The sequence below is a fragment of the Protopterus annectens genome, chromosome 6.part0, assembly GCF_019279795.1.
Source record: "Protopterus annectens isolate FY-2018-M chromosome 6.part0, PAN1.0, whole genome shotgun sequence".
Classification (NCBI taxonomy): Eukaryota; Metazoa; Chordata; order Ceratodontiformes; family Protopteridae; genus Protopterus; species Protopterus annectens.
In genome coordinates, this window is record NC_056737.1 from 1,103,754,656 (window position 1) to 1,103,781,767 (window position 27,112).

The window sequence follows — 27,112 nt, forward strand, 5'->3', positions numbered from 1 at the left end:
CAGTACTGACTACCCAGTTGGCAAATGCGTCCAGGCATGACAGCCCAACCAGATCAACCTACAAAAAGTTACCCATCCAAGCACTAATCAGAGCTTAGGAGGAGGCACACCCTGTAGAGTTAAGAGACAGGGAAGCAGAGAATAAAAGCTGACTGGGCACCCATCCCCAACTTCAGGATGATAAAAGAACAAATAAAGAAGGGTAGAGGGACAGAAATATTACTGCAACAGTGAATATACATGGATATCTATAATTATGGTATTATGCAGCTGCAGTAGTGCCAAATCCTGTGTAGCTTCAAAGCATATATAGTGTGGTGAGCTGGCCCTCTGACGGAATGGGTTATAACAGGCCCCTAATGAATGGGGGGGGGGGCAAAGCTTGTCCTGTAGGTAATGCTCAAGCTGTAGTGTGTGGAAAAAGTGTGGACAGATGGGCAGGTAGCTGCTTCCAAGATGGCCTGGGTGCTAACCCTATTATGGAAGACTGTGGTGGCTGCTACTGCCCTACTAGTGTGTGTCGTGGAATGCCCTTGGGCAGCTTTATCACACAAGAGGTAAAAAATAAATAAGATGTAGTGGGATAGTCATTTAGAGGTGGTCTGTTTTGCATTGGGACGGCCCCCTCCCAACTGCCATTTTCAACTGCTGTGAATAAGCTGGTCCATTTTTCCTCACTTCTTTAGCCTTTATTTATATAAAAAAATCTCAGTTGCCTTTTCACATCCAGGCTATGTAAATCCTTTCTCTCTGACTTTGTGGAGTAGAGAAAACACTGGGAGATTCACTACCTGATTAAGATACAGTTCTGTCACTACCTTGGGCATGAAGGTCAGACTGGGAAGGAGGATACACCTCTCACTGCGGAAGACGAGGAAGGGCCACTTGAAAATTGGGGTCTGCAACTCAGAAATCCTTCTGGTACACAATTATCACTCCTAGGAAGAGAGTTTTCCATGCCAAATATCAAGCTGTTGGCTCAAATGGTACCAGTGTCAATTTTTCCAGTACATACCCAATATCGTAATTCGGGGGGGGGGGGGGTTCCTTATTAGGTTGTCTCAAATTAAGAATCCATTTAAAGAATTGTTTCATTAGTAGTAAGGAGTGAAGTGGGAGAACTCCAAGGCAGGCAGGCAATGCCAGTAGATGCATGTGCTTTCAGTGAAACATTAGGTAAGCCTGACCTGTAAACTCATAACAGGTATAGAAACCACAAGCACTGCTGTATGACTTGGGTCCATTGCCTATTTTTTCACTTTGCTACATATGGATTCCCTTGTATTTAGCTTTTTAGTATCCCTCATGACTGAAAGTATGTCCTCAGTAAAAAGTGCCTTAACGAGATAAGTGCTAAATCATCCATGCTACCACAGCCTTAACGTCTCCAGCTTGAGGTGAAACTTTGTTCTGAGATAAAAGGTGCACAGACTCACGCCAGACAGACATCTTTTTTATGTACAATAGGAGAGAACATCAATGCAGCCACAGCCAAAATGATACAGAGGGTGGCATTTTTATTTTGACAACCTGCACTTTCTGAATCACCCTGAAGACAACAGGAATGGAAACAAAGGAATAAAGAAAAATACGCACTCAACTGACTGAGAAAGCATCTGCTGCCCAGACCCCCATGTTTGCTGTCCTGGTACAATATTTTACTAACTGTGTTTTCTGAAGAAGTGAAAAGATTTGTTTCTGGTGCATTCCTCTTATAGATCATATCCAAAAACACATCTCTGTTCAGTGTCCATTCATAATGATTCTGCTTCTGTTTTGATTAGCTGGACTGCCATGGCATTCTCCTCGGATTGAATGCAAGACTGCTGGAGGATCACACCTGATTCTTGGGTTAAACATCAAGCTTCCATGGCCAGCCTACACAAAACGTTAAAAGTGGATCCCCTCTACTTGCTGATGTACCACATGACTGCCTGTGCTGTCAGTGAGGATATGCAGCACCAATGGTTGCCACAACTGTCTGACTACTTTTTATGACAAAAATTACAACCATCACCTCTTTAAAGCTGATGTACTTTTTCCTCAGATTTATGTTCAAGGTCCCCTGAATTCTCAGTTTCCCTGAACAAGCCCTACAAGCTATGTGTGAGGAATCTGCAAGCCAGAGCTTAAGTGATCAGCCTGGGTTTGAAATGATCTCTTGATTCAGATTTTCATACTGAAAGCATCCAAGAGTACCTTCTTGATACAAGGCAGTGGAAAGATGGGACACTGAAGGGAGTGGCATGCTGGACACCATCTGCTCAATACGTTCCACTGCAGTTTTCTCATGTGAAGCTTTGCTGGGGGAGCCATCAGTATAGAGGCTGGCATGTAACCCTGGGTCCTGAGATATTCCATGGGTGTAATCTGATTCTGTATGGAACTGAAAAAAATGTGGTAAGAAATATCCTATTCTCAGAGGAAAGGAATGCCATTTGACGGCTGGTGGCCAAAATTGCTCCCAGGAATTGGATCAGTAGATTCAGAGAGAGAGAACCCCATATTCTGGAATCAGGCCAGGGTGAGCTGCAGGATAGACTATCTCTTCTTGGGTGAGGTCCTGCATGAGGTAATCATCCAGGTAAGGGTAGATGTGAATGCCCTCAGGCATGCAATATGCAATTACTGGAGTCAGGCACTTTGTAAACACTCTGTGTACGGTAGATAAACCAAAGGGAAAGGAGGTATGCAGAGGTAGAGTCACAAAACTTTGTTCAGTCTTGAAAAGTCTGATGGGTCTCTAGGGGCCACATTTTCTTTATACTAAGAGTAATCCTAAGTAGAACCATGTGCCTTTTTCCTGGATCTGGTATTCTTTATGGCTAAAGTACAAGTTCATGCAATACAGATCCAATAAGATGCCTCTGTTCACTATTAATAAAAGAATGCCCGAAAATCTTGGTTGAACTGGAGTTGGCAACCCTGTCTCAGGATTCTTAGCACTGTGGTGCCTTGTGCAATTTTTCCCACTGTTTCAGAAACAGACCCAGAAGACCCCTTTTTGTGAAGAGGATGACTGGACAGGCAGGTGGTTTTAGGTTGATGTGTGGGATTTCTGGAGCAGGAAAAGGAGGAGTCCTGCTGAATCATAGCTGTTTACTTGAAGTGTCTTGGCTCTTTGGGACCTCAGACTTTCCTTTTTGGTCAGCTTGCCATTTTTTCCTAAACTGGCTTTCTTCCCTTTAAAGTGCTTCCATTTTTTCTGCCTTCGATGGAAGAGCCACCTTTTAGTCTGGAAATTCCTACAATACGTACTAAGGGTGAAATAGCCGTTTCACTTTATTGCATATTCTTCACCTTTTCCTCTCAGCTTTTTAAACACCTGCTCAGCTGAGGGACTAAATGGCAGCTCTTTGGCTAATCAGGCACTAAAGCACCGAGGGTCTACATAGTCTGGCAGGGTCTAAGCCATGCATGTCTCTGCATAATCCTAGGCTGTAATTCTGCACCATCTCCAGCAAGAACTAGCTTCACCACTGAGCACCCTATTCAACCACAGGTTACGTACAAGCTTCATTCCAGCAGAGTGGAGAACTGCCATTGTCATTCCCTTGCAAAAAAGTGGTGCCACTACAGACCATGGAAACTATCACCCCATTAGCTTGACAAGTCTGATCTGTAAAGCCATGGAGTGTATTATTATGGATCTCATAAACAAGGACATAGGCAATCTCCAAGCACTTGACCCCACCCAGTTCAGATTTGTCAAGGGCAGATCTTGCCTGTGGAACCTGGTTGACTTCTTTGAGACTGTCACCAAGGCCCTGGATGAGGGAAAGTCAGTACATACAGCTTACCTTGACTTGGCCAAGGCCTTTAATGCAATCCCAGAATTGGGCATCATTGAAACCTAACACAACTTGGTGTAAATTCCTATCTCATTAGGTGGGTGGCCAATTGATTCACAACAGTCCCCTCAAGGTCAAAATAGGTGCCTCCACCTCTGAGAGCAGACCTGTCACTACTGGAGTTCCCCATTGATCCGTCCTGGGACTCCTACTATTTGGCATCTACTTCTCAGAGGTCCAGGCAAAGACAAAAGTCCTGTGGCTGACCACGTTTGCAAATGACTAAGTTGGGTGTTGTCACTGACTCCCCAAATGATGTTAACATACTGCAAGAGGGTTTCACAGCAACTAATGACTGGTACCAAAGTCATGGCCTCAAGTTAAATGCAAAAAAAAATGTATCATAGCATTCAACAAAAACATGGTCCCTACTGATTAAAAAATCAACGGCAACCACCTAAGCACAGAACCTGTGGTGAGAGACCTGGGTACTCAGGTTGACAACAACCTCACATTTGACAATCGCGTAAGCAGCAGTGGTCAGTGGTCAGAAAAGCCTTTTACTTGGTTCATCTCATAAATAAAAGAATTGCATCCAGAAAAAAAAGAGTTTCTTGCCTCTCTATACTCTTCCCTCATTAGACCAATAATTGAGTATAATGCACCACTTAGTATGTACCTCTCCAAACATCTGCACCAACTGGAAAGGCCACAGAAATACCTCACAAAGCAAATCCATGGCCTCCCAACACCTGTCCTATGCGGACAGGCTCAAATCACTATCACTCTACTGGGTATCGTACAGACTGCTCAGAGGTGATCTGTGTCTCACCTAAAAGGCAATCTCGGACCACACCCTACTAAGACATGATCTATATCTGCAAGTTTAACTCTTGTGCATTACCCACTCGAAAGGCCTGAATCTAATAAGCGACATCAACAAAACCTGCTGGAGAGACAGGTTCGTCTCCCAGAGGCTGCCCCATCTCTGGAACAGACTTCCCATACATGTTAAACAGAGTACTTCGCTGACCATCTTCAAGCACAACCTTGATGACAGGATGGGAAACCACAAATTTGTCCCAGGGGTTTCAGCTGTGTCCCTCATTGAATGGGGTGACAGCTGCTGACTGAGGTTAAACTCTGGGCTAGGCTTGTAAGGGCCCCAGGACTATTATCCTAGTAACCACCTATGATGCTATAACTGATCCCACAGCCGCTGCTCTGTGTGATCCATCCACTGCACCACAACTGATACAGCACTTCCAACCTGGAAGGACAGGTTTTAAAGATATAGCACTTTATCTCTCTAGTCTTTTTCCTCTGTCTCATCTGCTTTGTCTTCAAGTTGGGACAGGCAAGTTTCTTGAAATTTGAGCATGTGCATCTGAAAATTAAGAGCCCTGAAGGCCAGGTTGGCAGAAGTGCACATTTTCTTCCCCAGTCAGTCAAGTAATCTGCTTTCCCTTGTCAATGTTGATGGGATTTTGGGTTGTACCCAAAAGGATCCCTTACTGCTCATGGGCACTACAGCAGGATCAGCAGTTGGGTTCTTGTATTTTTATACAAGGAATCCATGACCCTACAGAAGTCAGGCTTCCTGGGAGCTGGAGGTTGAAAATCCAGTACCAAAAATGCAGTAGTACATGCATTACCAAGGCTTCAACAAATACATGACAGTAAGGGTTTAGGTTCTGGCAAACCCAGACGTTCTCAGCATCTTTTCTGGGTGTCTCAGTAATCTTTAACTTTTCATCTAAAGAAGTCCTTCTTTCTGCTGAGTGTGTCTCCAAATGAGAAATACTTTGGTATGGTATGGGGGCAGAGAATAAGGTGTCCTCAGTGTCAAACATACACATAAGATTTGGGGATAAGATCTGGTTTACATAAGCTGGTTTGCCCACCTCCAAGTCTGAAAAATCATGTTCTTCATTGGAGAATGCTTCCCTCTTTCTTTTGTGTCATGGGACCCCCAAACACAGACAGTTGATCTGGGACAGGCTGTAGGTTCTTTTGGGGGAAAAAAAATAATTAACTAACTCCTATGCTACTCATATCAGGTCTTGGGAGGGAGCCTAGGTAGGGTGCAAGATGCCTTCAGCTCAGTAAGAAACAAGAAGGCAGACATCACAGATTTGTAGGCCTTGGGTTTGTTTCAAGGGGTGGTGGCTGCCTCTATCGTCTCCACTTGCAGATAGACAATGACGACTTCAATATGGAAATGGCATACATCCTTGTGTACAAAAAAAAAACAAAATGTAAGTTTTGTACTTACCCTAATGCTGATCTTCATTATTCCACTCCATTCACCTTGACCTTTAGGTAATCTGTACTAGTAGCATATCTGAGCCAGTAACTTCTTTGACTACTTATGCTTACTCCAGAGGCTCAAGCTCCTTCTTTCTCCCACAATGCACCAGTGTTCTATCAACCCTTCAAATCGAGTCTGCCCCTGGAAAATAATGTGCCAGTGGAGGTATATACAAAGCTAGCACTAGAGAACAGGTTTGGGCTTAGGTCTAACAAGACTGTCTGGATATCAGGAAGTGCCAATTTGGATGGGGAAGGAGGGCAGGATTTCAAAGTGGATAGAGAAGGATAACAAATATCCAATGTTAAGGTACATATACAACATCCATATCTTCCATTACCTCCTCCGTCCACCTAAACACTGGGGACAGAATCCTTTGCTGCTCGTAGTCTTGGGTGGCATTATGAAATGATACCCTTGAGGATGGTGCAACCAGAGAAAGACCTGAATCGTGTCCAGCTTGCAGTGCTTGATAAAGATATGCTCTATTGACTACATTACTACAGCACAAATGTCACTGATAGATGAATATTTGAAGAATGCCATGGAAATTGCTATGGACCTTGTAGAATGGGCCTTAAGCTTTCACAAAAGGGTTTTGTTCTTGCTGGAGAATGTGTTAAATTCAATCTAAAAGCCATCAGGGCAGAATATCACCTTTTATTATTTTATAGCCATCAGGGCAGAGTATTATTTTTTATTTATTTTACTTTTGCTTACAGGGTTTCCCAACTGGGTTTAGTTATAAAAAAACCTTCCCAGTGGAGGTGTAAGGAAAAAAGGTCCAACATATTACAAACATTTATAAACATGCATTCATTAATACACATGGACAGGCAGTAAGTAGTACAAATTAATTACATATGCATTTGCTAATTAGATTACATTCGTATAAAAGAAAATTACAGTATAAAAAACTTGTACATAAGCAGATGTTGAACATACAGCATCTGAGGACATGCATCAGTGAGTTTGTTAAACAGATAACAGATCATGTGATCAGTGATCAGAAACAGAAGTGAAGGAAGGAACAACATAGGGCAGAAATGGTAACACGAGTTAAAAGGTGGAGTGCAAAAGCAAGTTCAGAGGCTAAGGCTATCATCAGGTTTATATTACAGGTATAGAGGTGGGGTTGAGCAGTGTAACAAAACAATGTACAGCTGAGAGGTGGCAGTAACACTAGGCACTGCTGAAGACTGGTTGTGGAGCATACAATTCTGAATGAAGAGATATGGTGTGGCGATACGGCAAGCTGATGAGAACAGCGGCATGTATCCTGGAGATGTACAGCAGTAAATCCATCGATCCGATAGGTAAAGTTTTAGTTGTGTTTTAAATGGTTTGTATTTTGAATGGACTTCAGTGGTAGTGGGATGTGGCTCCATAGTTTAGATGCACTATTTAAATACAGATAATCACCTGCACTAGTAGGTGATTTGGGTATATGATTAGTGATTTGTCTTTAGAGTGTAAACTTCTGTTGGGGGGGGGGGGGTAGTGCTGTATTAAACTTAAGGGCTAGGCAAATGTCTGGTTTATATACAGGTCTGTGTTTTGCAGTTCGCTGAGAAAGAGCTAGGTGATGTGGTTGCTTATGAATATCCAAGGGGTGAAGAAGAAATTCTTTACTGGAATGGTTAAGAAAAAACACAAGGTGGATATTCTGATTCAAGGCTAACTAAAATGAGAATTTAGGCAAACAACAGGAGTTAGACCTTTGAGAAGCTCTCTTTGTGGAAAAAAACAACTATGTGGATCTGCGACAGACGTATGCAATTCTGAAGTACAAAGGCAGGCATGAAGGGGCTTGAGTAACAGCCTCTAATATGACACTCAAATCACATTTTGGAAAGTTAATGATAAGGAGCTAAATAACTGTCTGCCAGTTGAACCTTGAATGTGGTGTAGTTAAAGCCAGAGTCAAACAAGGCAGTTAGAAACTGAAGGACCGTAGGAAGGGGACTGAGAAGGGATCTAGTCTGTGATGCATTGCCCACAGAGAAAATTATTTCCATGTACTCTTGTAGATCTTTCTTGTGGTCTCTTTTTGGGACACTAAAAGGATATGAATGACTCTGGAGGAAAAGGAAGTTTTTACTGGCCATAACTGGAATTGGAGAAACCATGTGGTGAGAGGAAATGTCCAGATGAGGCTTGACAGATATAATAGACAACAGATCCAGCAGGAGATCTAGAAGCCACGGCTGCCTATATTTTCTTCTTTTGTTCCTCTCCCCACAGCTGACTATCAGTTACCAACAGATACTCTCCTCATTCTACCAGACCTGCCTTGGCCTCCTCTAGGCTCAATCCAACCCACATATAGGGTTGGTGAGGAGATTAAGGATGTTGATGCAGTGTCAAAATGTTGCCAGGAAGTGTGCACTAACGTCCTCCCAACCCAAGGCAGATTTATATGGGAAATGCATGCTCTACTAATGAAGTGGTATACAGCTTGCAGCATGGATCTTGCCCAACTCTTACTGCAGTGAGCCTAGCCAGCCATCCTCTTCCCCCAAGACAGTCGAGCCAGCATCAGCCGCATAATCCAGTCCCTCCAGTATTAGTGCTGCTGGTCAAACATGGGTCACCTGGACTGCAGTAAGGGCTTTATTCCTCTGCATTATACAGCAGGCTTGCCAGGGTTGTTTCTTGAGGTGAGGTCACTGCACGAGGAAAAGTACAGTCGTGCACCTACCATAAATGTAGATGTTCGAGTGTATTCACCGTTGTAGTATACATAAAGTACAGTTGTGTACCTACCATAAATGTAGATGTTCGAGTGTATTCACTGTTGTAGTATACATAAAGTACAGTTGTGTACCTACCATAAATGTAGATGTTTGAGTGTATTCACCGTTGTAGTATACATAAAGTACAGTTGTGTACCTACCATAAATGTAGATGTTCGAGTGTATTCACTGTTGCAGTCATTACTCTTGGGTTATCCTGCTGGCAGGCTACCCACAGTTGGCCTGAATTCCAAAGTCTTGGTCCGGCGTCGATTGCTGTTGCCTCTTCCCTGACGTCAGTGCGCCAGGGGTATAAAAGATGCAGCCGACACCATTTTCTTCAGTTTTTCTTGCCCCAGATGTCAGGTGCCCCCAAACTGGTAGGCTAAATAAGTTATGCCAATAACACTAAAGAAACATTTCCTTCATCTACAAGCAAATACACCACATAGGTTGTATAGAATAGAGAGGTACAGATAAGACCCAGCAAGAGAAAGGGGGATGGTGGGAGGGTAACCTGGACTGCAACAGTGAATACGCTCGAACATCTACATTTACGGTAGGTACACAACTGTACTACGTTCATCGTGTTTCACTGTTGCAGTCATTACTCTTGGGTTGAATCCCAAAGCTGAGGATGGGTGGCTGGGCAAAATAGGATTAGGAGAGGCTATGAGGCCCTGCAGAACTGCAGTGGCAAAGCCTGCTCTGGATTTAGAGTAGAGAGGTAAGTGGTAGTGCTTTGTAAAAGTGTGCACTGAGCTCCAAGCTGCAGCCTCTAAGATGTCTTTGGTTGGTACTCCCCTGAGGAAGGCTGCTGAAGTGGCTGCTGCTCTGGTTGAATATGGCATAATGCCCTTAGGCACTGATTTACCATACTGTGAGAGTAGCAGAAACGAATACAATGGCCTATCCATTTTGAAATAGTCTGTTTTGAGATGGCCTTTCCTTGTGATCCTGCAGCATATGCCACTAGAAGGTGCTCAGTCTTTCTGAAAGCTTTAGTTCTGTCCAGGTAGAAGCGCAGCTGCCTGTGTATGTTCAAAGAATGTAACAGTCTCTCATCTTTGTTCTGTGGACTTGGATAAAATGTAGGCAAGTGGATGGTTTGGTTAAGGGCCGCACTGGACACCACCTTAGGCATAAATGTAGGGTTCGTCCTCCGCGAAACCCTGTCTGGATGGAAAATGATAAAAGGTTCCACAGCCATGAGTGCCTATAATTCCGAGACTCGTCTTGCAGAGATTATTGTTAAGAGCAGAGCTGTTTTCAAGGATAAGAATTTTATATCAACTGTTGAGGCTGGCTCAAAAGGAGGCAGTGTGAGTTTTTCCAAGACATAATTGAGGTCCCAAGTAGGCACTGGTGCTCTCCTTGGGGCTCTTATGTTTTTGGCCCCTCTGAGGTACTGCCTTAGTAAAGGATGAGAAAAGATAGGTGGTTCCATATTTTAATGTGCTGAAATGGCAGAGGCATGAATCTTAATTGATGAAAAGGATAGGCCTTTGTCCAGCATCTCAGTTAAGTATTGTAAAATCTGAGGAATATTTGGTACAAACATGTCAAAACCTTGTTCCTAGTTTCAAGCACAGAATCTCTTCCATTTATCTGCATAAGATTTTCTGGTACTGGGCCTCCTGGCCTCCAAAATAACATCCATCACAGCTTTGGGGAGAGGAGTGTTCTGAATGGCTACATTATCCACCATGCTGCCAGATTTAAGGTCCTGAGTTGGCTGTGCAGGATCCGATTGTTTTGTTGGGTCAGTAAGTGAGAGATTTGAGGCAATGTCCAGGCTGGACTTTGAGACAAGTTGTTTAGGATTGGGTACCAGTGCTGGCGTGGCCAGTCTGGAGTAATGAGTATCATTTTTGGCTTCTCTTGTCTGACCTTTAGGAGTACCTTGGGGAGGAGAGGCAGTAGAGGAAAGGCATATACTGATAGGTTTTTCCAGTTGAAGATAGGGCATCCACTTTTAATGCTTGCCTGTAATAAGTCCTTGTGCAGAATCTCTGTAGCTGGCAGTTGTGAGGGGAGGCAAATAGATCTATGTCTGGGCAACCCCATTTCCTTGTTATCATGCTGAAGACTTGTGGATCCAGTTTCCACTCGTGGGGATCCAGGAGGTTTCTGCTTAGTTCGTCTGCCAGAGTATTTTTCCTGGCAGGAATTGTGCTTGCAGGTAAACTTGATAAGTCATTGCTGTGTCCCACAAAGTCATGGCTTGTCTGCAGAGTGTGTAGGAATGTGTGCCTCCCTGCTTGTTTATGTACCACATGACTGCAGTGTTGTCCGTCTTTATCAGTAGTTGTCCTGGATGAAGTAAATCCTTGAAAGCTGTCAAGGCATTCTGAACAGCTAGCATCTCTTTTTGATTGATATGAAGATGCATCTGGCTTGCGGACCATGTGCCCTGAATGCATTTTCCTGCCATGTGTGCCCCCCAGGCATAATCTGATGCATCCGTTGTTAGTGTCTGCCTGGCTGTGGGCAAAGTAAATGGCTGTCCCTTGTTGAGGTGACAGGCCTGCGCTCACCATCGAAACTCCTGTTGCAGGCAGGGTATGAGGGTAATTAATGTTTCCAGGCTGTGGCAATGTTGAGTCCAAACACTTTTTAGATACCATTGTAGTTTCCTCATATGCAGTTTGGCATATGGAATTAGTAGAATGCAGGATGCCATGAAGCCCAAAGCCTGCAGAATTTTTCTTGCAGATAACTGGGTCTTTGTGGCCAACACTTGAAGTAAGAAGTCAGTTGCCTTTGTTTGTCTGGCGTGAGATAAGCCATCTGGGCAGTTGTATTTAAGCTTGCACCCAGGAATATTATCTCTTGAGAGGGTACTAGTTTTGATTTCTTTTCGTTTACTGTGTACCCTAGGCAAATTAGTAATCTTTTTACAAATGCCAGATGCTTTAGTAGATTGTCCTTGTTCTCTGATTGGGCAGTCGTCTAAGTAAGCATATATTTGAATTCCTCTTTGTCTGCAAAATGCAATTACTGGTGCCAGGCATTTTGTGAAGACCCTGGGCACAGTAGATAAGCCAAAGGGCAGTGCAGAGAATTGGTAGTGCATTGAGCCAGCTATGAATCTGAGGTATCTTCTGCAAGATTGTCTGATTGAAACATGCAGGTATGCCTCTTTTAGATCCACAGTTACGAGCCAAGCCTTCTTGCCCAGCATGGGCAGTAGCTGCTGCAGAGTCAACATTTTGAATTTTGGAACCTCCAGAAATGTGTTTAGAATAGACAGGTCCAGTATTGGTCTCCAGGCTTTGTCCTTTCTGGGCACCAGAAATAATCTTGAGTAAAAACCTTGTCCCTGCTCTTGTTGTGGTACTCGCTGAATGGCCCCCATGTCCATGAGGGATAAAATTTGCTTTTGTGCCTCTGCCCACTGATTGTGTGGCAGGTCTGGCATGCCTTTTGCCTTTGGCAGGGTGTGAAAATGGAACCTGTAGCCCTGAGACACTATGTTCAAGACCCATTTGTGCTGGGTGATCATGTGCCAATTTTGTTGAAAAAGTGCTAGTTTTCCCCCTAAGGGGGCTGCCAAAAGATAAGTGCTTGGTTCTGGCAGAGGAAAGTCATCGGGACAGTTTCCTGTAAGGTTGTGATTTATCTTCTCCACTTTTGGAGGTAGAAGCAACCCATTGTTTAGACCTGTTTGAGCCTTGGGGCTGAGATCTGCCTCTGGGGCGTCTGTATCTGCCTCTTTGTGGCCTGTCTGACACTGGAAAGGACCAATTCTTTGCAGGCCAATTCCTGCTAAATCTGTGTGGCTGCACCTGTAAGAAATCTTTAACTGTCTGCATAGATTTCACTTTATCCTCCATTTTCTTCAGTACCTCTTCTGCTTTAACACCAAACAAAGTATCATGCTGTAGTGGAGCATCTAATAATTTTGCTTTAACATGATCAGGCAGATTCTGTTCCTTTAACCAAGCATGTCGCCTAATGACAGAACCCATAACAGCAGCCCTGCAAGAGGCCTCCAGAGAATCATTGCAAAGTATGCTTTCCCACTTGTTCAGTTGCATGCAATAAATCCTGCATTTCTTTGTTTTCTGCACATTCAGAATTTAACATTTTCTGTTTAAGCAGTGACAATAAGTATTACTGATATTTAAGCATATGAAATTGACAATTTAAAGCTCTCACAGCCAAAGTAGCAGAAGTGTAAACCTTTTTCCCTCATCTGTCCAGAGCCCTAGAATCCCTATCGGAGGGGATAGAGTTTTTTGCAGTGGAAGCCTTGACCCCTTTGGGACCCTGAGAAATAGTTTCTGGGTCAGCAGCAGGGTTTTTATAAAGAAATTTATGCGAGTCTATAACCCTGTAGTATCTGTCTGGCTTAACAGGTGCAGGGGGTAAAGAGTCAGAAGACAGGCCGGACTCTGAAAATACATCATGTACAATGTCTAAAACAGGAGGGATAGCAAGAGGCCTGTGCTGAGGTAGTAAACGAAAATCTCTAAGCCTTTTCTTAGATTCTGAGTAGTCTTGGCTCTCCCAATGGAAGTGCTCACTTCATGGTATGCAGGGTTTCCCCAAAAGAAAAATCCTCAGGAGGGGAGGCTGAAGAGATAGATTCTTCAGCATCGGAATCCTTATAGGGAGGGAGAGAGTATTCATGATCAGAAGAAGAGCCAGAGGAAATGGAAACCTGATCTGAAGATTCGTATTCTGTCTCTTGCCTAGGCCTCTTTTCAGGAGGGGGATGGGAACCCCTGATCAAAGTAATTAGGTCTTCGGACATTTCGAGCATCTGCTTTTTTGGCATGGAGGCCTGTCCATGGGTTTGCTGCACTTGTTTCTTTGTCTTTAGTGGTGCATTAGTCTTTTCCTTTGGAGCTGTAGTCGGTTTTATATATAACTGTGTAGGCCTGAAAACACCCTCAGAAGCTGATGCCTGCTCAGCGGCTCCAGACCCATCTGAAGGAATATTTTCCAAGTGTCCAATACCTTGTGTTTCCAGAGGCCTAGCCTGCTCCACGTGGGAGTCGGAGGCGGCTTGCGGCTCTGAGGTAGCGGGCGTCAGGGGCTGCGAAAGCACCTCACTGAGAACTGGCGAACCGGCGACTGGCTTAGAAGAAGCCTCGTCATCAGTTTTGGACCTCAGATGCCTGTCCTTTTCCTTGTGTTTCTTGTGAATTGCGGTAGTCGGATTGCTATCTGACGACATCTTGTAATTAAATCTTCAGCCAAAGTAATGAAATGCAAAATCGTACTGACGCTTCATAGTGCGTTGGTTAAATCTAGCACAAAATCTGCAATTAGCTATGTCATGATCAGAGCCTAGGCAAGGAATACAATAAGAATGGAAGTTTTTATGAGGTATTTGCTTCCCACAAGAAATACAATTAACTTTTTCTGACATCGGTCTGGAGCAAGAAAAAAGTTTCCCCAATGGGGTACTTAGCTTTAAATGAAGACTTCGGATCTGAAATTCGAACACGAAAATCTGAGGAGTCGGCCGACTGGCACTTGCGAACTGCTTCTGCTTCGGGCACTGCGCGGCAAGAAAGACTGAAGAAAATGGCGTCGGCTGCATCTTTTATACCCCTGGCGCACTGATGTCAGGAAAGAGGTGACAGCAACCGACGCCGGACCAAGACTTTGGAATTCAGGCCGACTGCGGGTAGCCTGCCAGCAGGATAACCCAAGAGTAATGACTGCAACAGTGAAACACGATGAACATCCAAATTTCTGTGGGCTAAAAACTGGATGATGAAGACAACGAGGCCTTGCATAGGGATACTTTCTGCATAACATTGTCAAGAGAGAAGAGCATCCATGTGAGTCTACTCCTGAGGAGGGATTAGGACAAAGTAGTACCTGCATTTGATATTATTCAGAGATACAAAAAGGCTGGAGAGCAAGGCAAGTTCCAGTAGTGCTGATGAGCAGAGGACCACTTGAGAGGCATCAAAATGTAATGGCTGAACTGGTCTGCTAGGAAGCTGGTCCAACCTGGATCAGAAGGCTCTGTGAAGACATCATCCACTGCCAAACCTCATGGTCTCCTGGCAGAATGGGTGTGATCAGGTTCCCACTTGCCTTCTGATGTACCTCATTCACTAAGGTGTAGTCTGTGTGATCAAGATCACACCCTGGGGAAGGAAGCCCCATCTAGCATGCAACACTAGCAGGACTACCATCACCAGGACACTGATGTGAAGATGAACCTCTTGTTAAGACCAAGTCTCTTGACTTTTCTCCTCTTGAAATGCCCCCTTCCATCCCAGAGATGAGGTCTCTGAAGCTTAAGTCCATTTACCAAATCCATCCAAAGCCCTGGATTCATTCTCTGTTAGGGGGAATGGACAGATGAGCTCTCTTTGGAGAATTCTTCTTCGATGCTGCCGCAATGGGGGGACCTTTACTACAATGGACTCCATCTTTTAGTGCAGCAAAAATCTTGTTTGATTTTTTGGGTGTTGGCTTTGTTGCACCAGGCTCCTTCCAAATCTGCTGAGCCATCAAACAAAGGGGCTTTGGGGAGGGGGGGGGCACACACGGTAGTAGAAAGTAAAGCTCCAAAAGCTTCCAGGAACATGAATTCTTCAGAGGCAGGTGTATTGGTGGACCCTCCCCCATTCTGTTTCATCAATTCTAGAATTTTGTCAAAAGAGATATTTCCAAGACATCTCCAAAGAAGGATCTTGGGGAACCTTCCCTTTCATCCAAATCAGTGTCTTCAGTGATCAGTTCTGGGGATGAATCCAAATGCTTCCATTTGCAAGTCTGTTTTCTATAAACTTGCCATTGGGGAATCTCTGACGATAGGTCTGAATCAGATTACTGGTAGCCCCCCTACTTATATATGCAAACTCCGAGGTTGCGCAGTGGGTTTGATTTGTATTTTTGTGCGTGTGTTTTGTTGGTTTGTTGTAGTGTGGGGGCAGGAAGGTGTATGTGTGTTTGCTTGTGCGGTGGAGGGTGTATTTTAAATCAGAGCATCACATACTGAAAGTTTAACATAATGAAGTCTCAGTATTGTGATGTTCGGTTTTATGGGGATTCTTGATTTTGTGATTTCGGTACTTTCATATCGAGACACTGAAATTCACGATTTTAGTATTTCAAGATTGTAAAGTGAATCTATATATATATATATATATATATATATATATATATATATATATATATATATATATATACACACACACACATATACATTTCCCATTTTTGCATATGGGGTCGGGGTGTCACTTCCACAGCGACAATCATCTCGAGCCAAGGTTTACACCACTGGGTGGCTAGCCCTGCTGCGGTAGTTCATTCTTACAACTTACACACACACACACACACACACACACACACACACACACACACACACACACACACACACACACACACACACACACACACCTATGGCCGCCTGTTTAGTGTCTCCAATCCACCTACTGCATGTCTATGGAATGTGGGAGGAAACCCACATGACTGCAGGGAAGATATGCAGATTCTGCAAAGGTGGCACCCCAGCCAAGAATCGAACCACAGAACCGCTTGCTATGAGGCAACAACGCTCCTCTGCAGCCACCACATATACATACATTATATATATATATATATATATATATATATATATATATATATATATATATATATACATACATATATATATACACACATACACACACACATACACACACACATATTACAGAATTATATATGTATATATATATATATATATATATATATATATATATATATATATATTTTTTTTTTTTTTTTTTTTTTAAACACTACAGTAAAATAAGGGAGATAAGGAAGAATGAGACTGCCAAAGGTGATCAGTGTGAAGAAATTAGACACTGTTATTTGTGCTAGCATGTCTAGCTGAAGTTTTGTATAGAATTTGAGACTGACCTGCGTTATGTAGGTCAGCATGACTATGACATTGTTCTTACATGTTGATTTATGATATGTTTGTGCAGAATGTTTTAAAGGCTTGAAGTGTCCTTTTACATTTCTAACTGCGTATGTGTGTGAAGAAAAATTCTAACGGCAAATTGCCTCAGATTCAGCTGATCTGCAGATGACAGCAACTGTCAACATTCCAATGGCGTGATGTTGTCAGAAGCTGAAAGACAGAAAGGAAGTTTAGTAAACAGCTTTCAAAATATGAAATGAAACTATGAACTGGAACATTGTGACAGTTAGGCTAGTCTATAGAAGAGTCGGCTAAAGACAATTAACAGTCAGTTGTTGGTTACAGTAGTCAGCTGAGTTCAATTGTGAGCTGTTCACACAGGTACTGTGCAGTGGATACCCAAAAGGGCTCACCAAGAACTGTAAAAGCCTGCCTTTGCTCTGTTGTAATAAATTTAGTTTAGATCAGGGACTGTGTTTAGCATAACAGGAAAATTATAACTAATCAGTTAGCTCAGTTAAGAGTTTTTCTAAATGCTGGACGTCTATCCTTCAGTATTGATTTAATTTTCCTGGTGATTGTGTTCTGTTGGTTTCATTTTGCTCAATATTAAATATTTTTATTAACTTACACTGTGGTTGGACAAAACTGCGGTGGTGGTGCTGCGGTAGCATTGTCACCTCACAGTAAGACATTGTCCTGTTCAATTCTCAGCTAGAGCGTCTTCTGTGTGGAGACAAGCATGAATGGGCGTACCTTCGGTGTAGGTTGTGCGTCAGGGCCGGCAACTCGGCACGTAAAAATCTACTGCCAATCATTAGCAGACCAGAGTTCCGCTGTGGCGACCCCTAACTGGGAAAAGCCAAAAGACATAACAACAACTGTGGTTGGACAATCAGCATTTTTCTTTAGTGATTGGACAGTGCTTATACTTGCCTTGATAACTTCCCAGGTCACTCCGAAAGCCTGGCTGCTTAGGTCAGTTGCTACTATTCATTTTAATATTGAATTGTCTTAATGGGGCATCTCTTTAAAAGGGCATGAAGATACTCTGATTGCTGGCAGCATTACCATATTATTTTGGGGAAGGGACACAGCTGCAAATCTGTGTCAGGCTTTCTCAGAAGTGTTTGGATGTGTGAGATTTAAGTGCGAGTGTATCAGAGGTTTTAAACTGAGACACACTGCTCTGAATTGTGTAATAAGGAGTTATATTTGAGGTGGACAGAAGCATACAGTCCAGTCCTAGATTACAGAGCTTTTTCCTGTTGTGCTCTCAGGGGAAAATTGTGGAATATTATTCATGTTTAAGTGACAGTCTCACACTGGAGTAGTAAGGATTGAATTTCCTTAGTTACTGACCCAGGATAGTGGACAGCAACTAAGACCTATGGAACAGGCTCCCCATCCATGTGAAGCAGAACTCCTCCCTTAGCTAGTAAACACCTATGAACTTATGAGAGATGTCACATTATTTGGTGGCAGTTCAGTGGGATATTATCTGGACGTCACAAGCAGAAAAAGGTGTTTACTACACAGAGATATTTATCAAAGAAGTCAGTGTGGAAATCAGAGCTTCTGTGACCATATGGTTCATGTAGCAAAGATCTGTGGTAGTTTGAGGATGGTAAAGGAATTATTGGTAGGGAAAGTGTCAGGAGACCTGGATCAGAAGGTTTGGAGGTGCCAAAGCCAGATCAAAGTCAAATCAGAGTCCCATCCATTGAATCAGATGAAAATGAATATCAGACATTATATTTGCCACTGATGAACTGAGAGACCAGTGATGAGGCATCAAAATGCAATGGCTGAACCTGTCTCTTAGGAAGCTGGTCTAACCTGGACCAGAAAGTGCTGTGGAGACATTATCCACTGCCAACCCTCATGGTCTCTCAGCAGAATGGGTATGCTCGGATTCCCTTGTTTGCTTATGTACCTCACCACTGAGGTGTAGTCTGTGTGATCAAGATCACACCCTGGGGAAGGAAGTCGCATCTAGCTTGGAACACAAGTAGGACTGCCCTCATTCACCATGACATTGATGTGAATATGAACCTCTTGTTAAGACCAAGTCTCTTGAACTTTTCTCCCCTCAAAATGCTCCCCCCTTCCATTCTGGAGAGACTGTGTTTGTAAGGAATGTGACAGATGGGAAGGATAGTGTGAATGGTTATCCTGCTGGTACTGTGAGAGATGGCATCCACCAAAGAAGATATCTGCAGATTGGCGGGGGAAAACTGAGTGGGTGAAGATAATGAGAACCACTGGATGCTGAAGAGCCAAGGTAATACTTTCATGTGGATTAGAGTGATAGATGCTGTCATCATACCTAATGCCTCCAGGGCCACAAAATCTGGAAGTACAGTTGCCTGAAGGTGCTTGGAAGTCTGAAAGAAGTCTGTTATTTGAAAGTTTTACAGTTTTTAAGCTACTGCCCAGAAGGCATTCAATGAACTTTGAGAGCGTTCCAGTTTAGACTCAGATTTATAAGATGCCCAAGGATAGACACAAATGAAGCATACAGTCTCTCACAGAGATAAGAGATTATTATGTTGTGGTGATAAGATGTCAATCATCTACATATGGGAATGCAAAGATCCCTTTCAACCAGAGATGAACTGTGACTACTAACATGCATTTGGTGGCCACCCAAGGGGCTATGGCAAGACCAAATGGAAATGTTCATTACTTAGTTACTGGCTCTGAACTAGAAAGTAAGGATACCTTCTGGTTGCCTTCACAATCATTATGTGGAGATAAGCATCCTGAAGGATTACTAAGCGCAACCAATCACCATCTTGTAAGAACAGAAGAAATGAATGCAACATGACTATCCAGAACTTTGTCTTTTTCACTCAAACGTTTAGGTGACCCAAGTCTAAAACTGGCCTGAGATCCTCAGTTTTCATTGGAACTAAACAGAGTTTGGAACAGATGAGGGATTATTAATGGTCTTCTGGAACCCCTCCTGAGCTGCTGCTCTCTCTTCATCTTAACAGTATATCTGGGAGAGGCTGGGATGCCTGTTTGGAAACTGCTATAATGACTACTGTGTAGTCTCTTGATATGATGTGCTTCACCCAGCTGTCTTACATGATAGTCAATCATGATTCCAGGAATGAAGAGATGGTCGATCCCTGGCTGACTCTCCAGAGTGGAGCAGTTGGGAAATCTTCCTGGAGGAAGGATACCTGAAATCTTGATTCTGTGAACTCCCTCTCTTCCTAGGACAATGCCTGTTCAAGTGGTCTCTCCTCTGCCACATGAGCCACTGTCTGAAAAGGTGTCAAAAGGAAGATTTTTTTTAAATCAGAGTGCCTTTGTACCTTTCTGGTTCCTGGGAAAGAAACTGAGAAGTCTCAAAGCTGAGTCCAACTGCAGAGAAGGCCCTTCCCTCTTGTTCATGTTCTAGAAAATTCTTTTTTGACTCTGGGACCAAATAATGATGTCCCATCATAATGGGTGTTTACAAAGGACATCTTAAAGTTGCCTGCAAAAATGACTGAGCAGCAGCCAAGAATATCAGTGTGAAGCAGTGCCACTGCCTACTGCTCTGCCATTATGGGATCAGCCTCACAGACAGGTTGGTAATACTCAGGATAGCAGCAACCTGACACTCTAACCTCAAGAGTGAGAGAGCTTCACAGACAATCAAGTGTTTGGCTCTGTCAGGTCTCTCTGGAATCTTTTCATATGGCTTATGTAATTTAACACCAAAAAGGAAATATTTCCTGATGTGTAGGCACATGTCCCCCTCTAAGTCCATCAACCTACACTCCTATGGACTCTAAAGCCTTCCTCAGACAGTTCTTTTTTTATTGGCTACCACCACAACAGTAAAATCCATAAGAGGACCCTTGCTATACTGCAGTCTGCCTTTGATTGAAAGTAAGACAGTCAGTTTTATGAGGTATGAGTTCAGCAATGCAGGGCTCCCGCCATGCCCGCTCTCCACCACCAGATCAATAATTCTATCTAAAGTAGGGACAACCAAAAAAGTAGATCAGGCAGACCTAACTGCCTTGAATAACACTTCCTCATTGGGGGAGGGGAGAGTCAGTGGGCCAAGTACCCCTCTGATACATCAATTTCAAAATCTGTAGCCTTTGGAAAAAGACTGAGGAACCTTCTCCTTTGTAAAGGTCAGTGTGTGAGGTGAAAGACTACATTAGAGAATCTGTCTCCTCTTTTACACATACACTTTTTGGGAGCTCTGGGGGTGGGGGGAGTCATCTGAAGATTTAGAAGTGCCTTGGAGTCCTAACTGAAGTTGTGGTTTGAGGCTTCAGGTGTTGGTCTGTCATTTGGGTAAATGATGACAGACTGGTCTTAAAAGGAAGAGCCATTGCCAAGGGTGCATCGTTTGTCTGTCAAGGACTGAGTATAAAGCTTTCAAAGAATTTGCTTGTGGGCACAGAATCTGATGGCCCTGAGGATGCCACCATTGTACAAACTCCATCCTTAAAGAGGAAATGGTAGATGGCTCTGAGAAAGGAGTCCCCAACACTAAAGGGTCATCAGCTTCGGTACTGAGACTGGAACCTATACCTCCAATGCTGAAATCCCCCAGCACTAAAAATAGCACCAAATAAGTCAACACAGAAGACTGCCCTTAGGACTCGATCCAGATCATACTGCACGGAGATGCACTACGCTATAAGGGGATCTGTGTTGACAGAGTCAGATGCAACTTTGTTACCAATGAACTGGATCCAACAAGTGCCAAGGGAGGATACACTGGAATTGCTGTCAGCCTCAAAACCACCAGCACCAATATGTATGGATGAGAAAGAAGCAAAAGTAACTGGAATTTTTTTGGGCCAACCTGATCTGCCCTGGAAAAACAGAGGGCTAGGATGATTTTGTGTCTTGATAAAGGCTCTCATCATTTGATCCTAAGTGATGATGGTAATGCTCCTAACAGATTTGAATACCAAGGCATAATGGTGAATGGGAGTTGTGAAATCTTAAGAATTCTCTATCAGAGGATCAGTCACAGAGGCTGTTCCTCCAGAGAGACCCATCAGAAATAACAATGGGTTTGGTACAAATGGGCATCTTTCTTTCAAAAGGTGAAATGCAAACAGATACTGTCAGCACTGCTGCTATAGTTTTACAAACTCTACCATATTCAGCATTTTTGCCCCTTTACTGAACCATCAGGATGCTAAAATCCCACCTATTCCTTTGAAATCTGCCATCTTAGGCCTGATCAACTATCAGCTGATGTTGCTTCTCAAAGGACTGTATGGAAAGTTATAAAGAAACAAAGGCCATCGATCAGAAAGACAGATAGAGAGACATTTTTTTGTTCCTTAGGAGGGTGGTTCCATTCATATTACTGGACACAGGGCTACTGTCTGGGCACAGCAATGGGCTACAGTTAGATTCTCCTTTCCAGTCTGGAAATGGCATGATCCCCAATTCACCGGTGGAAAATGTTACAATACCAGAACTCGTACAAACTCCTACATGCAATCAACTTGTGACTCAGGTGATGGCAGCCGGACAGAGAGGGAGGGTTTGAGTGACTGAATCTAACTCACCCATCCTGTGGTCCAGTTCACCTCAATGCTGGCATCTGCTGGAGAGAGAGGTGCATGGTATGTAGCCCTAAGTTCCTTGATGGCAGCTTGAGTGATGCTTTCCCCTCCTAACAATAAAACTCTTGTCACTATAGCGGGGAACAAGCAAGTGTCTCTGGAAAGGCCTAAAGGTAGGCAGGAGTGGAGCAAATTAAAGATAAAAAACATATCAAAAGATGCCTGTAGAGTTAAGATTTGCTGAAAAGCTAAATCCTGACATACCATGGCTAGTCTACACAAAGGGCAAGACCTACTTCACCCTTGCTTAAGCACCACATTACTGTGGTGCTGTTTGTAAACACTTGTAAAGGTCCCCCTGGGAGCACAGATGGTTGAGAAAGTTAAGGCCATTTATAAGAGCTATCATCACATGTTTTTTTGCTTTGTGTTCCAAAGATCTTGCACTTTTATTCCCACAGATACTGCTCCCCTAGCAGTCTGAAGTGTTTGTTGTGACAGACTGTGCTGCAGAAAGGGGGAGGAATGGAAGCTCTGGACTTGAGAAAATCTCTCTCTTCACAAATCCAAAAGTGGAATGTGAAATGTCGGGGGATGTTGATGCTGGGATCATAAAGATTTAAAGTACCACTGGATTCTTCTCATGTGGAGTTTTGCTAGAGCAATCATGAGTGTCACAGACAGCATAAGACCCAGAACCTTGAGGAATTCCCTTACTGAAAGAATGTCTGAGTGGAAAAACTCAGGAACGTTTCTAAATACAGATCTATTTTTTTCTGTGGAAAGCAAGCTCTTTGAAATGAGGTAATTCAAGAGACACCCCAGAAAAAAAAACAATCCTGTGAGAAAGAATCATACAAGACTAAGTTCTCTTGGAATCCCAGCCCATGTAGGAGATCCATTACTCAAGTGAGAAATTCCTGACACTTTGAAAAAGACTCTGCAAAGATAAACAAGTTCGCTAAATATGGAAAAATATAAATACCTTGCAGTCTACGGTAGGCTATGCGAATACCCTTGGAGAAGCAGACAGAGCAATGGATAATGAAGAGAACTGATAATGTGATCCAGACAGAAAAACTTAAGAAGCTTCTGAAATCTGGACTGATAGAAACTTAACATGCATCTTTTAAATCTAAGGTCACAGGAAAATTCAAATGGAGAATAAGGGGTAAACAGTTGTGAAGAAGAAGCATTTTGAACTTGGGTACTTTCACAAACTGATTCAGAAATGAAAGATCCAGAACTGATCTCCCAAGAGTTCTCTTTTTTTTTCGGCACCAGAAACATCTTGGAATAAAACCATTATCCTAACTGAGGAGGAGGCGTGGCTTCTATCAGCCCCTAAGCAATCATATGCTAAATGACAGGATGGAAAAGGAAAATCTGATCTGGCAGGTAAGGATGCATCTCCCCCAAAAGAAGGGAGATGCTCCCACTGCTATCTGTAACCTTGATGGATTACTCTCAGAACCCAGCTATCTGAAACTATCTGTTGCCAGAGAGAGACTGGAGGTTCAGACATTCTGGAAGGATTAAGGGACTGCCTGAGTGGGGTGGGGGTAAGGATGGTAGGGATGGAGTGAAAATCCTTCTTATAGTCATTCAGACTTACTAGACTGTTTGTTCTCGGAAGGTTCTCGCTTTCTTTTTGGAACCTCCTTGCCATTTCTTCGTAAATATTTGCTTACCAGCAGCTTGCTGAGACTGTTTATTTTGCTTTTTAAAGAAAGTTGAGGAGGAAGCATTGAATCCCTTGGTAAACTTGGAAAAGGACAGCTGAAAAATCTGACAGAGCTCTTGAATGAGCTTCCCCCTCTCAACACATTTTGATGACTACTGCAGTAGAAATTCCAAAAACAAGTTCTCTATTCAAGGAGGAATTCAAAATTTCATTTTCCACCTCGGAAATGTTTTGAGAATGCATCCAGGCAAACCTTCTCAGTTTCACTGGCAGCAGCCACGGAGGTGACATCATGAGCACATTTCAAACAGTGGGTAGTCAATTAAGGCACAGAAGACATCAAGTTATACAAAGAAAACTTTTTCACAAGAGGAAAAAGAAGCCAAAATATTTCTCAGGCTCTCACAAGAGACAAGCATAAAAACTTCAACATACAATGCTGGTGACAGCTGAGAATGCTAAAAACAACTGCTGCAGAAGAATATACTTTTTTCCCAAACTTATCAGAAGAGGGTTTAGCATTAACCATACGTTTAGCAACAGCTAGATTCACTAAAGCAACAGCTACTGGGTCAAATCTAGGAGAGCTATATAAACACTTAAAAGATGAGCCACTTTACATAGTAACTTCCACCTCTGTAAAATCTTAGAATGTACAAATTTAACTACTGTTTATGTATAAACGTAAATAGAAATTTAACTGCTGTGTGTTTAACTAGAACTTAGTATAATGCAATGTAAGCAAAGGGAGCTTTTCTTCCCGGGCCTCTGCTGAAAATGGGTACTACCAAGTCGGACTTTCCCAGTAAACAAAGACAAATAAATATTCTAGCCACTTTGGGGCGGGCAGCAGGCTGGCTGTCAAGGAAAAGGCAGGCTGTGACAAAAACATGCACCAAATCAAGAGAGATTAGAGATATTTCAAACACAAAAAACTGTTTTTCCTTTTGAAACAGCCACCATAAATCACAAATTATTTAATTCCATGATGAGTTTATTCATTTTAATAGGGAAACACAAATTACCAAGAAAGTTAAGTAAAGTCTGTAGAATTTGCTGTTTAACCTTTCCAGCTTAAAGATCAAGTCAGCTTAAGGCATATATTAGTTCTTGGTCCAAAGGAAATTAAAAAGTACCCAGCTTCCAACTGTCTTGATTATGTTAGGAATCAGAAAATTGCACATCATCACTGTGGGAAGTGCTCACAACTCCACTTTTGGCTCCCAAAATTTTCCAATCTGATGAAAGAGCATCGTATTCAGCTGCCAGTACTGAATGAGGGACATTTGTCTAAGTGAATCCGCCAATTTGCTTTGAAAAAAATTGCATTTTACTGCCTGTTGCCATACTGACCATTTCCCAGGGGTGCAGGCAGACAGTGCTTCAGACTTTAAAAAAAGCAACACAGAAAACAAAATATATACCTCAGAATAGGTAACTCAATAACCTAAAGCCATGGTAAATATGCAAGGCTTTCTTTTTTTTTTTTTTTTTAAATCTGAACTGTATCAATGTTAATTACGCAAAACATGATTTTGAAATGTCCACACTGTTGGCCTGGCTATGCCCCTTGCTGGTTTTCCTACAAAGCGGGTAAGACCTTGTACTCTCCCCATTTGTTGAGGTACCATATCATTGTACTACTACTGCCCATATTGATCTGGAGGGGGCCTTGCTGAAAACTGTTCTGAAATGCCTCCAAGCCTTTTGCAAATGCTCTCATTTTTATACATTGAAGTAAAGGGAACTTTCCTATACAGACCAGTACTCTTTATCAACAGATTTCTACAATGGGTCTCCCCTGCACCTTAATTTGATATATCTGTTGCAAAGGGTTTTCATAGAAATTTCAGAACAGCAAGACAGAAGTGTGAATCCCATGAATATATATATATATATATGTGTATATATATATATATATATATATATATGTATATATATATATATATATATATATATATATATATATATATATGGGCAGCACAGTGGTGTAGCAGTTAATGCTGTCACCTCACAGCAAGAGGTTCTCCTGTTCGATTCTCGGCTGGGGTGCCTTCTGTGTGGAGTTTGCATGTTCTCCCTGCGTTTGCGTGGGTTTCCTCCGGGTACTCCGATTTCCTCCCACATTCTAAAGACATGCTTCTGGAGTGTTTCTCCCCGGGCCTCTGCTGAAAACAGGATCTGTGGAACCTAGTCAACTTTCCCGGTCAACAAATGTTAAATAAATAAAAATAAATAAATAAAATATGTATATATATATATATATATATATATATATATATATATATGTGTGTGTATGTATGTGGCAGTGGCATCTCAGAGTACTCTCCTTAATGCCCCACATTGTGATCTTGAAGTTAGTACCAGGGGTGCAAGGCAGCATGGTCTTTAAAGTCACAAATTTAAACTTCCTAGTTATAACAACACTGTTCAGATCTGAATGATCTAGCACAGGTCTCCAAAAATTGTTCCTCTGGGACCAGGAATAGTATGGAATAGAAATGTGTTCTCTTTTGGTGGCTTACAACCCAGTGTATTACTGTCCTGTTATAAAAGCTGTTCCATTAACCTAAATGTAGTTTGTACCGGATATAGAGGAGTCTGAGAGGTTGATAATGCATTAGGACACTGCTGACATTCTGATGAAAACCTTCTGAAATGGTATGAAGAACCTCCGTCTAATTCACACAAAGGGTGGAAAAGACGGCTTCTCCTGCTTCATTCTCACTAGTATTCTGCCTATAAAATTCACAGTTCCCCAAAAGTTACATCTTCGCACGGACTACAATAAATTATCATCACAGGGCATGTCTTGGCCCAAGGGTGACTGCAATTGCCAAGTATACACCTATTCTCTCAACCCCCCCCACCTAAGATGATACAGATTAGAGATTTTGTTTTTACTTTTTCTCTTTCCCTACCAACGATAATACAGGACAAGACTGTTTATAATCCTTAACTTGGGCCTACACAGGTCCTGCTGTAGTTAATTGAAGGGCTGCTGGGAAGAAACTAATTCCTGGCCTAATTTAAAATATTCAAACTGCAATAAAACCAAGGAAAAACAGTCTGAAAAGTTGAAGATACTGGCATCAGGTATACCAGTTTTGCCTCTTTTTGACGCTACAGTCCCAGTAACTCCTTTTTAGCAACTCTAATATGAATTATT

At 42.6% G+C, this 27,112-nt stretch overlaps 1 protein-coding gene across 1 annotated transcript in view; it reads right to left on the reverse strand.

Annotated features, from left to right (window-relative positions):
- TRIP11 (thyroid hormone receptor interactor 11) overlaps positions 1-27,112 on the reverse strand; it is a 1,664,886-nt gene that overhangs the window by 70,557 nt on the left and 1,567,217 nt on the right. The window lies entirely within an intron of this gene.